This window comes from Aquila chrysaetos, chromosome 2 (assembly GCF_900496995.4).
Source record: "Aquila chrysaetos chrysaetos chromosome 2, bAquChr1.4, whole genome shotgun sequence".
NCBI lineage: Eukaryota > Metazoa > Chordata > Aves > Accipitriformes > Accipitridae > Aquila > Aquila chrysaetos.
The window spans coordinates 58,707,582-58,724,794 of NC_044005.1; positions in this window are offsets into that span (position 1 = coordinate 58,707,582).

Sequence of the window (17,213 nt, forward strand, 5' to 3'; positions counted from 1 at the left end):
TAACATACCCAAAACTTTATTAATACAAATGTCAAGGAATAGTATATTTCATGCTTCTTCAACATTTGCTGAGGCTCAGTTGCATCTACCTGAAAAAAAAAAAAAAAAAAAGGAGACAGGAGTAGTGGGCCCCTTTGTAGGCTGACTTTTAACACTTAATAGGCAAATCCAGTTATGCTGATTGCAGAGCAGAATTTGTTTCTTACCTTGTTTCAGTGAAAAAGGATTGTGTTAGCAAATACCTGCTTTCTGTACTTTTGAACGCTGTGGTACCATGAGGTTGGTAAATCAAGTATAAAAGCACATAGCAGTTTTTTAAGGCACCTGCAAAAGTAGCATCGAGTACAAAACTGCATGGCTGCATAGCAACAGAGCATTAGACTAGTAGAAACTCACTCTGCCACTTCAAATTGGTTCAGACAACCCTAAATAGGTAATCTTGCCCTAGCAGACCTGACGTTGCCTCAGGTATTGTCTGTCTGGGCTGCTCTAGCTTTATGCTGGGTCAGAAGTGTTCTGTTCCTCTACAGCCAGCATAAACCAGCCTAAAAGAATAAAGCCAGCATGCATACCACATTCTCCAGTTAACTTTGCAAAGTTGGGATCACACATCCATGCTTGATCTGGATTAAATCTGCACAATCTGGTGAACTGTATTAAGGAACACGGATCGTTCAACTACTTAATTTGACTGAAAGCCATTATAGCCCGCTGTTTTCTCATTTCTCTGTACCTGAAGTGCTCTAAAATCCATCTGCTTCTTTGTATTCTGTGGAATTTGCTGTGCTCTCTAGAGGCAAGGCACTGACTTAGGAGTTACAGCCGTGGTTTGGGATAGGTGTGAAGCCTTCCCGTGCCCACTTGTCAGCCTCTCCCTGTCCCGTGTGTGTCCCCCTCCCCACAGGGAGGGCTCAGGCCCCTGTGAGCGACAGCAGCACGCAGAAGAACGTTTGTCGTCCATTAGTAAGGGGATACTACAAGATCAGCTAAGCTAGATCTGCAGTCAGAGGGAGGTCCATGAAAGTCATGTGGCGAACAGGTATGCAAAGTTTCACAGTTTTATCGTTGTCTCATTTTAATCTGCTTGAGTTTGTGGATCGGATCTCTTAGTGATTCAAATCCGCGGTTGTTTCAGGTAGGGATTTCCAGCACACGTCCTCCTGAACATACCAAATTGAAATTGAAAAGAGCCTTCCTTAAAGATGGCAATTTTTTACAAACTTTTATATTTTTCTTTCTCAATGAGTTCCACAGTGTTTCAAGTCCCACATATTCATTCCAGCTGTTCTCTAACATTCACTAAACCTTTACAGAAATAACATAGAATAAGGCTCACAACGAAGAGTGAAGGACTGCAGATGGGCAATCACTAAGGTCAGTACCTGAAGAATACAAGGTATACCTTAAGGTCAATAGCTAGGAAATCTTTGTGACTTTCGAATCTCTGATATCCTTTCTTTGGTGTTGACATCAGGTGGAGCAGGAATGGGAAGAGAGGCTACCTCTATACTATATAGCAGTGTAGCTGGTGATTCTTTCTGTACCTCCTTCTTTTTCCTTCTAACCCTTAACCCTTCTCTTGGAATTGACCACCTTGGGATGGTCTTATGGTTCTTTCTCTCTTCCTTCAATGAGCCACGATCTGCTTTTTTTTAATCAAAATAACTTCAGACCTTTGAAAACAGTAAGAATAATAAGCTTAAGGTGAAGGCCATCCCTATGTATAATGGAGCAGATGGAGGTTAAAGTGCAGGAGAAGACATGAGAGCTAGCTCAGTAATCCAGGAGCATGTCAAGGCAGAGAAGCAGCTCTGGTTTAGGTAATTCAACTAGTCCATGTCAAGTGGGGGTAATAGGGTTGTAGACCTTAGTCTGAAACACACAAAAGTGTGCAGGGGTCCTGCAGTTGCTTGTGGCATAATGTTCTAAAGCAGACGGGACAGCAAAGAGCAACTTTTTATAGACAGTGACTTAATGGGATGAGAATGGAGCTGAAGGGGAAGGAGTATCAATACGAGGTATATGCCAAGGCGATGGGAAATTTAAAAGTATGAATACACAGTGAAATGTTCCCTTTCTCAAAAGTGTTAAGCTACTGTAGCCACCACAGTATAGCAGTAGTTTTGGGACAGAGAATGTCTTCATTTCTTACCAAGCCTGTAAGCCATCACACAGTTCAAACACTCTGAAGAACAGCCAGAAACTGTCCTCCATTAGATCACCACATATAGAACAGGATACAATTATTTCATCCTTTAGAAACACTCTCTTCAAGCAGTAACAAAATTAACAACAAGATGTTAAAGTGTATTATCTGCCTTCTCTTCTTACAGTGAGTTCTGTATGCTCACAACACACGTATCTCCATTTTGCCTGCAAGCTACACTGAACAGATGGTCCTTATGCCAGCCCAAAAGTTAAACCTGCAGCTTAATCCCTAGAAAGAATCTGAGACACCACAGCTCAGCGCTGACTGATGTTGTTCTTAGAAAGGAGAAACCACAGAGGCAGAACCACTTACAAAAATATCTATAACTGAAATAAAGAGGCATCATCCAGTGGACTGCAAAGCCTTTCTGCTAAAGTTTCTTCTTTCCTTATTCTTTTTTAGTCCCTTTGCCATTAGCACATGATGTCATCTCTTGCTGTCCTTCCCTTTGCTTAGCATTCAACTAGCAGATCACACTCATCTTCACCTTGCTGCTGACAGTCCTGATGGCAAAAAAGCATATCACAGATTTAAAATGAGGCTTGTTGGAGAGACATGCACTTCATTGCTTCAAAATGCACACAAATATTCATGAAAGCATCAGGCAGATGGACGTGTCTTACCCAGATAACCTCATTTACAGGCAGAGCTCTGGCAGTTTGCTACAGCTAACCTGCTCTCGACAGCTACAGAGAAGACAGGTAACGCAGCCTGAATGCCTGCAGATGCTTCGCTGGCATTGCTAGGAGCAGGTAGGCAAGGTTAAAGTTACGTAGATGGGTCCCTAACGATGGGATTCTGTCTTTGTTCTTCAGTGAATGCTGGATGGAACCCACAGGTATGTTCAAATTTAAAAAATGAATTTGTTCCCTTTTGTCAGATTATTTTCACAGAGAGGAACCAAGCTGATTTGTTTTGGTTGACAGTTTAAAATTGAAGTGTATTAAGATGAGACAAAACAATAAGAAAATCTTGAGAATATTAAAGGCTGAAAAAACCTGAAGCATTAGCTGTGGTATTTTTAGACTTTAAGCTCTCCAGGACAGTGATCGTCTGCTGTTGAGTATTGTACAAAGCTAAGCATATTGCTAGCTCTAAACAAGCACAACATGTCTACCATTGAATCTCTTCACATTAGATAAAAGGGGAAAATACTGACACAAATAAATAGGAAGACAGAAATGCTTTACTGAGAGACAACATCTGTAAATCAAATTATGCAAAAGGATTCCCTTTCCAAAATCTGGAATAAACAGAGGCAGCTTGATCATGGATTTCCACAACAATCAGTTTGTCATATGTACTGTCGACTTACTGCAGACCAAAGCAAGCTTCCAGGAAACAACTGCCAAGGTGTACGAGTTGACAATTATAATTCCAAAGACAAATATTTCCTAATGTTTCTGACTTAAATCAGGCTACATTAAATTACATCAACTAGAGAATACTGTAAATGAAACAAAAAATTATCAATTGAATTTTTTTCTGAAAAGGCAAAGAATTCCTAATCAAGAGCATGATTTTTCATTCCTTTGCACCCCAGGACATCACAATTGTGAAAACTGGGAAGCATGGAAGATAGTACAATTATATACCATCATTCTCTACTCATTTACATTAAAATTCCATTTTTCATTTGCCATACGCAAATATAAATAACTTCACAAGATGTAATCATGCTCCTGGTGTTTTCTAAGATAATAATAGTCCATTCAATAGCAGTTTAAAACCCCAGGCATTGCAAAACCCAAATGGGATAACAGAATGTATTGTTCAAACTGAGAAAACAAAGGAAGTTAATCAAGGTCCTTACTTGACTACAGCTGTCTTCAGACATAAGCCTTGAGAGGTATTTCTTAACCAATGATTAATGAGTAGACACCTGAAAAAAAAGACTGCCAAATTGTAACTTGTTTGCTTCAACAGCGCAACAGTGACTGTATAAAAAGAAACTATTACCATAGAATTTATGCATAAAAGCCAGCTCTAGAAGAGACCAAAGTTGTTTCAATCTTTTAACCCTGCAGACAAAGTAAAAATATGGCTACATTAGTATTGGTCAAAGAAAAAGCATTCAGGTCTACTACAAGATAAATAATGAAAGGATTTGTTGCAAAGGAATCTGAAATATGTATTTATACTTACAGCAATTTTTTCAAGACATTTAAAAAAAACCCAATTCCAATGAAAAATATAGGAAAGAAAAATCAACAGCTATGAGATAAAGGATTCACAGGACAAATATGGGGCTCATCAGACAACAGAAATATTCCCTGAAGTAGTTAGGAAGATGCTAGAAGTAACTCGGAGGGCTTATTGGTTTTACTCTGACCATCACACATCTTCTTGTGGAGAATAAAGAGAATTGCCCGTTTCTCAGATCTAACCCATTTCTTTGTGAAGAAACATCAGCCCATCCAGTTCATTTCAAAGATTGTGAAGTTTGCTTTTGGGGACGAAAATAGGAGAAGTGGGTGATTTCTCCACACTCTTCAGCAGCCTCTTAGGCACCGTCTGGTTCAGGCTGTTTTACATACATGTGTGCACACACACAAACAAATCTTCTTTGGACAGACACCTCAAGGAGGTCCATTAGCCACAAAAAACCTAGACCAGTTTCATCTTTGTTGCCACTGAGCACAGTGAGGCGGAGAAACTCTGAGCTGGAGAGTGCTTTGAAGCCTGAGAGGGCTTGTACATGATAGCACAAGGTGCAGCCTTCCCCGCTCACTATGGATGGGTTGGGGGTCTTGCACTGCTTTTTGTGAGAGAGACCAAGTAGCATTGAAGCAGTGCTCAGCATGGGTAAACAATTACTTCTAGCACTGCTGATTAGAGGCAATCCTATCCCAGATAGAAGAAATCAATATTCTGTTTGCTGTCAGAAGAGGTGGTTTAAAAAAAAAAAACCCAAAAAAACCCCCAAAAAACAAACAACCCCCCCCCCCCCCCAAAAAAAAAAAAAACAAAAAAAAACCCAAACAACCCAACCAAACTAAAAAAAGCTGTATTAGAACCCAGGAGAAAATTGAAGCAACTTGTGTTGCCACAGATGATCCTTCTGGCATTCACCACTGTTTGTGTGTAAGTAACAGTACCTAATAAAAAGGATCTATCAAAGCTGTGTGTGGAAGAGGACATATGGTGTTACTGACCATGCAACAAAAATTCCCTGTACCTGAAATGAGCTAATTCTTTTAGACCACAGTCTGCCAGTTAATTCTTTGGAGGTTACAATTTAAATAGCTTTTCCTCCGCAATCTGCGTGTGCATGTCCCTCAGAGAGGATGCAGAGAAAGGCTGGTAAAAGAAAGATTCAGAAGCTGTAGTTTAGTGTTGCCAGGAGATTCTTCTTCCCTTCTGTGTGCCTGAAGCTTCACTAAGCAAAAAGACTGAAAAGCAACCTTTAAAAGTTGGCCTTATGGAAAGAACTCAAAAAATCAGGTGATAAAGAATGCTACAGTAGTTATACATAAAAATAACAAGAGGCAAGAAGAATTATCTAGAGGAATCTGAAGAACTAAAATTGATGTGATGAACAATGAGAAACGTTGGTGGAAACATATGACTGCAAAACAGTCTCTGTATCTCTAACTTCTCTGTTACTATATAAATCTTTATTTTAAGATATTAGAAATATGTAGGTGAGTGGGAGGTTAAAATCAAACAGGAGATAGAAAAAGATTTATTACCCATGTTCTTTCTTCCCTACTACTTGGGTTTAGATTTGACTGAACAGTTAATTACTTGCACTGCTGCCTTGGCAAGCAAACCAAGGAGAACAATAAACTTGAAGCATCTCCAAACTCTTGTTTAGCATGTGATCATTTGCTAGAGTAAACAGCCTTTGCCATGAGACCCAGGTATAGTTTTGTTAAGGATGTCACAGCTTGGTTTCTCTGATTTAGCATCGCATGCTGTGAAATTTCTTCTAGAGATTTGATTACACTTGGCAGTAACACAATAAATGCGTAAGAGTAGTGTTGCACCAAAGCTACGGAATATTTCAAATTCATCCACGAAGCTGAAGGAGATTTTACTTTAAGGCTCTCTATCAGACACTGTGATCTGATGAAAATGCTGTCTGCTGCCAGAAAGGATGGTCCCGCGTTCCCCCAGCTTGCCTATTCCCACCACCATCACCTGTACCAGAAGTGGTATTTGCAGGGTGAGTCAGATCACCATGTAGCTGCACAAATACTCATGCCTACCCAAAGGAGGAAGAAGAACATCCAGCTGGGGGTGGCAGGCCATACTTATGTCAAATTGAAGTGACTAGTACCACAGGCTAAAAAATGGGCAGGATATTGCTCTCAGCCTGCAAGGAGAAATCACAAACAATAGAAAATCTCAGCTGAGAGCACTGTGTGACCTTTCAAGTTAGCATGCTGGCAATAAAGTGTTTTGAAATGTGACCATCTGTTTTTGAATAGATAACTGGAAATTCAATTTATCATTCCCAAGCTCCTCGACTTACTGAGCACCAAATAAGTGATTACTTGCCCATTCTAAAACTATAAAGCATATACTCTGCTATACAGTAATGTCCCTTGTTTTTTGCCTGTAGCTAGGCACCGCCTCTGATAGTGAAAGAATGTCCCAGCTGCTACCTGCATTCCTGAACACCTAACCTGGCTAACCAGGAAGGACAGCAGATCAAAGGCCCCTGTACTGACTTCCCTCGCCTTTCCTTTTCTTTTCTTCAATTTTTGATCCACAGCAAGATATGAAGGCCACTGACAATCCAAGCTGAGAAATCTGTTTCGTATTTGAGTTCTTAGTTACAGCTGTTGATTTTTGGTGATGCTGAAATCCTACAAATCCTATTAATATCATAATTTCTGTTTATGAAAACAGAAAATTAAGCTTTTTACATGTATACTGAAGCGTTGCGGGTTTTTTTTTACTACAAATGGAAAAGCTATGCTCCGTATTCTGTGGAAGAATTACTAACGATAATACATTATTATGGATCAGAAAATAAATTGAAGCTAAACTGTACAAAAGACATAAGAAAATAAAGGGGATCACAGGGCAAAAGAGAGAGGAAATTTCAGAAAGAGCAAGATCATTATAAGAATTTTGCCAGAATGAAACCAAAAGGATTTCCACCATGTGATTAAAATTTGAGTTTTACATGTAAGGATTAAATTTCCCAGAACAATCTTAACATCTGCAGCTCAAACCCTTGCTGTACCTATTATTTTCAAGTGGAAACTGGAGATTTTCATAACTACTCAAAATCACATCTATTGAACATAGATTGTGTACACAGTTTTGCCTAGTACTAGCAAGAGGCTTTATCATGAAAACAACTAAAATACAAACTTCTATAATTTGGTTTTTACTCAGTTCAACATAATGCCTTTTGTCAAACCATGTCACTTTTTCTGTCATTTATCATGTGACTATGTTCCTACTAGTGCCTAAAACAGAAATTACGTCAGTGTCCAAAGTCCACTCTGATCTACTTCTAGTATTTATCATCTTAGACTTGTCACATGTCCTTTCAGCTGCTAATAGCGAATACTCAAGTGGGGCCTTGGAGGTTCTCTTAGCAGGCAGAACACTGCTGCAAGCGAGCAGGCAGGGAGTTTGGGGGGTAGCGTGGGGTGGGCTGAGGAAATATCCAAGCAGTATAAATCCACAATAGCCAGGACGTTTGCAAGTCATGTCCACCTCATCCCGAGTGATGGAAGGGTCGTGAGCATTGCGCACCCCTGTTTCTCACCCCTGAGGCATTCCTTCTGGGCTGCTATTACCAGAGCAGGATAAAGAGCTCTTGGATACAAAAGATCCAAGACAGAAAGGAAATATGTTTCAGACTTGAAAGGAGACAGTCCAGGCCTAAGGAACTGGCTTTCTATTTTGATTCCTTCTGCCATCTGAAATAGCCATTCCCACTAATTCTCTTCAAATTCCTTCCAGGAGTCATCTGCTCAGTGGGCAGAGCCTCTCCAACTGCCTAAAAAAGTGCATATCCCATTGCATGAACTTCCCAGTTTTCCAGTACTCAATCATTCTCCTGAAACTTGGCCATTGTTTCCATCTTCACCCCTGCCCTGCAACATCTACAGATGCTTCCTGTAAAGCTGAGCAGTTTAGTTGCACCATTCAGGAACATGTAGATAAACTGGCTTTGAAGAATTTTGTGATATGTTTGCATGAAAGATGGTGTATAAAAATAAAGTGTTTCATTATGTGACCAGCCCAATCTGATCTAACCTCTTCACTTGTTGTCACTTGAATAGACAAAAGTCTCCTATTAGTGATAGTTATTCATAAATATGTATACACACACCTACATATATTTGTGTGTGTATATGTGTGAGCTGAGAATTATTGTATTTGAATAACATACTGGCGACTTTCCTGATGAATCAGGCAGAGAACCCAGGGCTTTGTTCCTTCAGTGATATTCTTTTCTTTGGGGTAAAAAAAAAAAAAAAAAAAAAGAGTTTTATGAAAAGAAGGGAAAAGTATGACTATACTGTCATCATTCCCCCTTTCCCACAGCTATAGAGTTTCTCAGAATGTGTTGAAATTTCAAAATGGGAGGTAAACATGGATAATGTTTGGAAAATGTCATGATTCTCTTCAGCACTCCTTCATATTTTTGTGGGCTTGCTCACTGATCTTAGACCTCTGTTCATATGAATTCACCAAAGAATGATGCAAGTATGTTGAATAGCAGAGAAAAGTTGATGACATTTTAGAAACACGCCGAATAACCATTTATTCTCCCATGTGCAATATTTAACAACTGCTTTTTAATACGAAGTATTGACTGTTCTGTCAGCTTCAGGAATGTCTCCAACAAACAGAAGAACCATTGTTAAGAAACAATTGAGTGAAAGAAAGAAGAAATGGATCATCTGAACTCTTAGACTGCCCTCATTGCAATAGCAGGTCCCAGGCCTTGCAGCTTTCTTTCTAAACAAACACGTTTCAGCAATGGTTTTTCACTTTTACAGCAGACCACAGTTTTCCTTGTCACATTTTACTGGAAAAGTAATATCAGGCAAGTCTGCATTTCATCAAAACAATCATTTTAAGAAGGAGGAATATTCTTATCTATCTAACACAAACAAAGTGCTTATGAAGTAAGAATAAAATTGTACTGGAAAGAAAAAGAAAAGCACATTTCTGACAGTACATCAGAGTGACGGTGAGATGAGTTTTCTACTCAGTGAAGTAGCTACTGCACTGTAAAAGCACTTATGCCGGGGTTAAATAAGTTTATGGAATGCAGAGTTCTCTCCAGGTTGACACAGGGAAGGTTTGTATCTAATAATTCCCTGCCATCAGTGATATGATATTATGGATACGCCCACAGCACCTGCATAAGCTCTAGCACAGCAGGATACCCTCTCGCAGTGACCTTTTCATAATACTACACTGTATTTGCAGCCATTAACCATGTTAGTGTTGTTATGCAGCTGCTACGCTGCTATCTAGCGTGGGTGGCTCTCTAATGCTGGGTTTTTTAAGGGTCCTTGAAATCACAACAGGATAAATCTTCTTCAGGGAGAAAGTTCAACCACATTCTTTCAGCAAAAGGAAAGCCTTTCCTATCATACGGTCCTTGAACTCACAGTTCCCTGTCCTTCTCCCTCTGCCCTAGCTGACCCACAATGAGAACAAAAAGTGAAATCTCAGGTTTTCAGAACATTTCCTATTGCAACAGGAAGGGTTTTAAACTCCCTTCCACATTCCCTAGTTTCATCACTGCTGCAAGAAGAGGAGCTGGTTCAGCGTGGCATTAAGCAAACAGACACGCCGAGCCAAGCCGAAGATGCCGGTTTTATCTTGTGTGAACGGCCTGTGTGGCCAACAGGAATTTTACACCTGAAAAAACATCTGTGACACCACTGCTCTGCAGATCTGGACTGGAGGCAGGCCCGTGGCTCCTTCACAATAACAGGAAACACTGTCGTCAACAGGGAGCAGGCTGTGCCCGAGTGATCTTTTCTATACATGCTCCACACGGAACGTAAAGAACATTCCCTTGTAAAGTTTATTTGGACAGCAAAGGGTGTGGAAGGGCTGCACTAGACTCTCACGAGAAGCAAGGTGTCTTCAAATATCACTATTAAAGGCTGAAATTCTGTCTCTTAAAAGGCTTGGGCAAAAAGAAGGAAAAAAAAAAAAATGAAGTGCTTTGCAGTTTGTTTACCATCACATCCCTGCTTGTTATGAAGCTGTGCTGGCCTATTAGAAAGACTGTGCCATCCCTCCTTTCAATGGAGCTTTTATTTTCACTTCTCTTCTTCCCTCATCCAACTGCCATAGCACGCTGGCCCTGCAGATCGGAGCAAAGCGGCTGTGCGACAACCCAGCCTTTCCCCACATCATCTCTTCCAGCTGATCCTTCAGGACAAGAGGTGGCACAAGCCGTCCCCCAGCAAGCAGCATGTAGGGACCCCCCCCAGGTCCCAGTTGCACAAGTGCCAGGAGAACTGCCTGCCCTGGGAGCTTGGACTCTGTGTGGCCACAGAGGTCTTTTCACAGGCAGCATAGTTCAATGTATTCAAGGCAGTCAAGGCTACAAAATATTGACAGCATTAACGTTTCTCTTCAATCCCTGTCTGTGCACTCACATCCTTTAATCTTATCAAAGGACAAAAAATGTAAGGATCTTTCTTCATGGAGATTACACACATTTTCTTTTAGGTAGTCCTTTTTTTTTTTTTTTTCATTAAGGGACTTTCTTCAATTATCCACATTTAGTCACGTCACTATGAAATATGAATTAAAATTTATTTCATGGCTTTTTATAAAGGAAGTAGCCTGCCTGTCTTTTGTGCGTGTATTTGGGTGTTGGCAGCTAGAGGAAAATTATCAATGTGCTCTATGGCCTTGCTTAATATTTAACATTGTTTAACAGAGCTGCTGCAAGCAGTTGTGGAAGTGCCTATATACATAGTACACTTGTGACACTGAAGTCTGGACTAACCTTTTATACAGGAGTTTTGTACAGGCCAAATTGTTTGGCCATAGAAATTCTTACCATGAGATAACAGTGAAATGAAATAGGACATAGGAAAGTTTCTTTTTCCATAATCCTTGAAGTATTATGTCATTGTTTTGCTTACAAATCATTACAAAACATACTTTTGGAGTATTCCTGCATAAGTGGCATCTTTAATTGTTATTCCCTCTACATCAGTCCCCGGTGGTGATAGTTTTTTCTATGAGAGCTCTCTACTGTCCGAGCATCTCAGATATGTTTTGAACCATAACACAGAGGTCTATGAGCAAAGAAGAGGTCAGGAATTGCTGGGGTGCAACTTCGCCTTTGTTATACATATTTCCTATGGGGCTCATACTATTTGAGCCCTCTGTGTGGGGGCAGCAAGGGGTGCCTGGACTTCCTTGGGCTGGCTGTGGGTTTCTCCTTGCCATAGGAGCATAGGTTTTTTACTCTAGGAGTACATGCAAGTTTAAGTGCACCTTCCCTGAATTAAAAAAACAAACAAACAAACAAAAATTTTGTCTTTCCATATAAGCTTCTCTCTGGAAACTGAATGTCACCGCCCAGACAAAGCCAGTTACTTTCCGTGAATCCGAGCTACTCAAGTACCTGAAGAGTCACCGCCTGCAGGTAGCACATGGCAGGGCTTTTTTGCATTCCTCTGAGCAGAGGGTGACCACGACACAGACCTGCTCAGGCCTTAAGCCACAGCTCCTTTATGTCCACCCAGGAAGAGAAGCACTGACAGAGCACCAAAATTCATGCTGTGAAGTCTGATTTTCAGAGATCTGGAAATATTCACATGTCAAAACAAGGCAGTTTAAGGTGCTTTTTGGAGTTAAAAGCATCATGCTATGCTGTTTGGTAGGGTACATATTATTGAGAAGCAGACAATTGGAAGGTACTCATCTCTCTTTTTAAGTTCTCCCAGGCCCTTCTTGACATTCTAATGCTGGGCATGACACCACCATGATCACAGAAATTACTTCAGGATAATTCAGAGGCTCCTGTGTTAGCTGGTCAGCTTGGGGACCAGAGGCAGTCTAGGCACAGGACTGTGAAGCCCAACACTGTCTGGTTTACCTCCAAACATGGGCATACACTTGCACACCTAAAATGCACTCTATTGTGAACCCACACACCAGGAAGCAATAAGAAAGTTGTTTTTAAAAAAGTCTTTAAAGGAACTTGTTGACAGTCAGTAGTCACTCCAGTCAGTGTTGACTCAACAAAATTGGGTAAGAAATACTAGCTAAAATAGCCAGAGGACGTAAGGCTGAGTGCATAATTTCTGTTGGTCACCCTTAGCCTTTCTGAAAACCGTGCACTTACAGTTCAGCTGTGGCTCTAAGCCCCAGTCTTTGAGATCAGTTTGAAATTGCACTGATCCAGTGAGTTCAGTTTGGTGTCTGTACTACTTTCAGGGTGCATTGACAAGTAGTAAAGCATACCATTAAATCCTGCGAAATGCTTCCTCTGCTATGCTGGGTGAACCCCAAGAGCATCATATGGAGGGGACAACCACTGGGATATAAAGGAAGAGAAAAATCTGGCTGTTCTAGTCCATGATAGTCTCCTGTGTTCAAGACTGGAGCAGATGTAGAGCTAGATACCATCAGGTGGGGGAAGAGTTTATGTTATGAGAAATGGCAAAGGCAGCAAAGCTTAGCTAGTCTCATAAAATTGGAAGCCACACTCAGCTAAGGGGAAATTGTTCTTGTGTTACATATGAGACTGGGCAAACAGCAGGCCTGGATACAAATAATTTAAACCAACAGATGATGTTGACCCAAGTCCAAATTGGTATAAATTAACTATGAATAAAGTTAATCTGGAAATTACATAAAAAAACGAGTTGTTACATTCACCAGAATTGCAGACTCAGACAGCCCTTTCCTACCTGGTGATCATCCCATGCTTTCAACTTCACTTTCCATTCTCCACCATAATCTCTCATCTCCATTCACATTCACCAAAATTGAGCAGCTATTAACTGACTAAGGTAAAGTCATGTTTCCATTTGGGAAGAGGACTATATTTTGCTTAGCTCAAAACAGTTCATATCAAAATTTCCAAATCTTTCAGGTTTTTTCCTTTCTTTTTCCTTACATTAAAAATTTAAATGTTTCCTGCAATTTGGGGCAAAGCAAATGTCAAAATTAGAACCTCTCCCCGTGGGTGGAGGTAGTGACGGGTCTTGTTCTCCTTAGAATAGCTGTGGAGGTTTGTATGCTGTAACACTTCAGGGAGTATAAATCTTTAAAATGCTGCAGGACATAACAAAAGATGTACACCTGACGGCTTTTGTGAACAAAAAGCCAAGGACGGTGTGGTTTAATGCTGGAGACTAAAGCTGAACTTCATCTTCATGACACCCTAAGGCTTTTAAAACCTAGCTATCTTGGCTGCTGCATTCTACATCAACCGTACAAAATGCATTTCAAATTAAAAATAGAAAGAGCTGTTAAAAAGTCAGGGGATTTCCAGATATTAATTCTGTTTGGATTTTACCCTTCAATAATGAGGAATGGTTTGTAGTTTTATTGTCATTCCCAACTGACTGTATCTGAAATGCCTAGCACAGAAGTAAGTTTAGCTCTTCTGTAATAAGTTTCTAGAGCCAGCAAAATATGGGCATTATTCCCATGCCTACTTCTGCATATTTCCTCTTTGGCAACAACAACATATTTTATCCCATCTTGATTGCTAAAATGTCTCAAGTGAATTCATCTTAGTTAATGATGAATTAATTTCCTCTGTTTGACTCATCCCTGCGGTGGTGCATATCCATCACAGACTATTAGAATACCTAGTCAGATAAACCACAAGACAGGAAAACCCTCTGGTGTGTAAAATTTTAGCCATACCTCTTGGATCTGGGAAATCATACTAGAAATCTCTTAAAAAGAGTTTCTAGTGAAATGTCCTGTGCTTCCAAATTCTGTGTGGGAACAACATCTAAAAAAAACATCTAAAAGGCATTTTATGATTACAGTCCTGTCTTCTTTTGGGTTTTGTTGTTTTGTGTTTTGGTCTTCAGTTAGGTCCGGGGAGTGTAGAGATATGTAAAGGAAAAAAATAATCTCCATTTAATTTATTTTTATGCCGCTTTGTGTCATTTTCTGACACACATCCCCATTAGGCTTAAGAGTACATGTACAATTTGGGCCTTTTTAAATCCAAATAGGTAAATACCCATGGAACTTATTTGTGTTAATTTTCAGTTTTCCATGCTAAAACTTGCAACTTATGCTGGCAGATCACCACAGACAAGGATACCTGTTTCAGAATGTGAACACCTCCTTCCATTTAAATTTTACTTTCCTGATAGTACTTACCCAAAGGAAAATGTGACTATTTATACTGCTGTGTTAGAGCATCTACCAAATGAAAGAGATATTGATTCCAGGAAACAGGTATTTTTAACAGCATTCCTGATGTTCTCTGAAACTGTCTGAACAATGCTTTTCGTTCCACTTTATCCACTCCTCCAGTTCTCCTCCAATGAGGTTAAAATGTTGCTTGACTTTTGTAACACCAGCCTAAAGCAAAGCTTCTGGGACAGAGTGGCAGTATCACACCCATAGAAGATTGGCAAGAAACTACGTAACCGAGGCCAAAATTTCTCTATCCATTCAGTCTTTATCAGTTGTCTTTCAGTCAAACTGCCAGCTTGCTTTATGTCCTACAACAGACCTGGGCTAATCAGGGAGTTTAGCAGGTTAACACTGTGATTTACAAAGCCCGAGTGCATCATATCATTTCAACATCATCAGGGTGGAACTTCAGAGCTAGGTAATGCAGCGCTTGCTCATGAAACTCCCTGTTAGCTGGGGAAGGAGGCCAAATGATTTAAGCAGCTAACTCCCAGGAGTAAGGATGCCTTAGCATTAGCTGAATCTGACCCGAAGACCCATTAATAACAAGGACTTTAATGCCTATGAACTTCCGAGTTTTGCAGATTCTTAGATCCATACTTGAAATGAAATTCTAGTAGAAGGCTTTCCTGGAGACATTTTATAAACAGAACAAATATGTTCTTCTGCATCTTCCATGTGTTTCAGAAGCGACACAAAATACAGCAAATAATAAGCATAAAAGAAATAAAGCGTAATGGACAGATGGATGCATGCATGCATGGATAGATAGATAAGGTAGTTTGTATTTAAATGGATTGGCAAATCAATTATTACAAAGAAGAACATACTAAATTTCCTGGGATTTTGCATACTCATGTGAAATGGGTGAATGATTCATCATTAGTAGGGGAGAGGAAAGTAATATTTCTGCTATTCAAGTATGACAAATATGAGATATTAAAATGCTGCCTTTTTCTATTGCTTACATTTTTACAGAGAGAAAGTATAATATGCTCATAACCAGGGTGGAGAATGAGTTTTACTGTTTTTTTCTTCTGTCACAATAAAGTTACATTTCAATTGCACATACCAGGAAATATACCATTAAATACTTAGCTGCTAGGATACACATGTAGCAGGAGTAAACTATGCATATCACACGTTCTTTAATTTCCATATGAGATTTCATAATCCACTTGTAATAACAGTAGATCAGGAAAATAACTTTTGGATCCAAGACCCATGATATGCCTCAGGAATGTAGACAAAAGCAAAATCATGGACATTATCAGAAAAAATTAAAGCTTTCTTGCCTTAAGACATGTACAATTCTTAACCTGATCTTTTATTATATACTTAACACGTGAGAGTTAACTGTGAAAAATATAAGATCTTTGTTACTTAATTGAGTTAAAAAAAAAACATAGATGCTTTTGATTTTGTTTTCTTTTTGAGACAGTACCAATTTTGGACAACATGAGTTTTTCCTTTTCTCAGACTGAACTCTGATTGTTGTATAACCTCTTGTTCCTCAGAAACAGAGAGGATACAAGAAATAGGGGAGGGAGCAGGACCCACACCCAGTGGAATAAATGGGCTTTCAAAGCTGGGAAAACCTTTGTTTTTGCTTTCTGATTACTTTATCTCATTGTTTACAAACCCCAGATGTCTTAGAAAGACCTCACTTGTTGCCACATATTTTCTTTCCTGATGAATCATTCCACCCATTTTTAAACCAAGACAAATGCCAGTTCTCTTTTATTCTAAGGTTACCTTTCAGTAAGTTCAGTTTAATGTGCTGCTGTAGCTCAAAGGGAAGCTGTTGGGAACCTGGGAATCTACTGAATATATATTTTTAAAAAAAGAAGGGGAAGAAAGTTGCACTGACTTAATATTAACAACTTGAGAACTCGGTATCTCTCACGTCTCTTTCCCTTTCCACTGCACAAACTGTTAACAGAGCCGTTTTGGAGACACCGACAAAAACTCCGAGGTTTACAGCAGCTGGTATGTTTGGAGACAGTACCCTGGTACCATCTGTGCCTCCCCAGTTCCAGCCAAATTAGCCTCCTGCCCAGTTGCAGAGTGGAAAAGAGGAGCTGAGAGTGACAGGGAGCCCGGGCAGGCGGGGAGTGGGGCTCCGAGGGCGGCAGCGGAGCCAGCTCCCTGCCAAGGGTTTCAGCTTCACCGTGCCCCAGCTGCTCTGACGGACAGGCGGTCTCTTCAAACGACCCGGCGGTTAGCTCACACGCAAACCTGCACCCTCAGAGCGTGCTTTGTCTGCAAATACGCTAGCGAACAAAGAGATCGGGGCACTGGCTGCTGGCCCATAGGGTTGGTGGCATGGCACTGTTGCCCTACTCTAGTGATGCTCTCTCTCCCCCCACCGCATCCCGCTGTCCATTGGGAACATCCCTAGATCGATCTCCTGGTCGTGCCTGAGCCCTGCCTGTGAGACTGCTGCTCGATACGGATCAAAACTGCTGGGGAGCGTGCTAACAATTAAACAGTACAGGCAATCAAGCCCATTGCTTAGCCCTGTATCCCTACACCATTTGTGCCCACACGTAGCCCAGAGCCCAAGCCCATAGCTTGGTGAGATTAAACATTTTATTGATGGGAAAACTTGCCAAAGTAGTTCTTGCTTTACCCAAAATCTTCCAGTGGTACT